Raw genomic sequence first — 1,103 nt, 5'->3', positions numbered from 1 at the left:
GCACTGCTGAGCTGGGAGTACAACTTGCCTGGGTATTCGCTGACTCGCCGGTCCTGCAGCTCCATATAATATAGGATGGCATGTCGGCATGACTGCCAGGCAATTGGCATTTGTATGAGTCGGCAATGTCCAGCCTTCCATCAGTAAAGATTTCCTTTTAAAGCAGACCGCCGGACAAACCACACGAGATTCAATACATAGAGTAGGTGGTTGCCAAACTCCGGCCCTCCCAGCTGGGGTGAAACTACAAATCCCATGATGCATCTCTCTCCGGGAGTTGTGGCTGTGAGTATCTTGCAGTGCTTCATGGGATTTGTAGTTTCACCACCGCTGGGGGGCCGGAGTTTGGCTACCCCTGACATAGAGGGAGCCACTCTTCCCTTGCAAGACTTGTAATTCTATCATCCAATCCTCCAGATTTGCACAGCAATAAAAACCTGAGAATCCTGCATGGTGTCCTGGAACTTGTAGTTCTCCAGCCCAGGCAGGTTTTCAGTCCTGATTTAAACTTTACAGATGTCATTAACACAACTTTCTCAATGCAGATTTTTCAGTGTGGGTGCTTCATATAACACAGACTAGAGGTCTGGTCACAGGGGAGATCCCTCTCCTCCTTTGCTGATCTGGTCACATTGGAGACTCCTCCGCTGATGACTAGGATCCTTGTAAGGGTTGGGTCAGCCAAACTGGCACACCACCAGCAGCAGCACCACTACAAATCCCATAAGCCATTGCAGGACTTTGACAGGTATGACTAGCAGAGGTATGGTGGGTGTTGTAGCTTCACCACAGCTGCGATTAGTCACATGAGTCTGCCAGGGCTGCTGAGGAGTCTGAGCCAACATGGCGGCACCCATGGCTGCAGACTCAGGGCTTTCAGAAACCTTTTAAAGGTGAACATGCTGAAAATACATGATGGGACGATTGTTGCTGAAACTAATGGTGACAGGGTCTCTTTAAAGGTAATGGGAATATAGGATCTGCAATTGCTTTGAGGCCCCATCCCCATCCTTCACTGATCGGGAATAAGGCTGTACATGCACAGTTCAACTCTGCACTGGTTGCATGCATGTTCCAGGTTGGTGAGGGCAGCCTTAGGGGAG

The sequence above is a fragment of the Nanorana parkeri genome, unplaced genomic scaffold (assembly GCF_000935625.1).
Source record: "Nanorana parkeri isolate BGI_ZX_2015 unplaced genomic scaffold, ASM93562v1 scaffold1354, whole genome shotgun sequence".
Lineage (NCBI taxonomy): Eukaryota > Metazoa > Chordata > Amphibia > Anura > Dicroglossidae > Nanorana > Nanorana parkeri.
The sequence above is the reverse complement of the archived record's forward strand: the minus strand, read 5'-3'. Positions refer to the sequence as shown.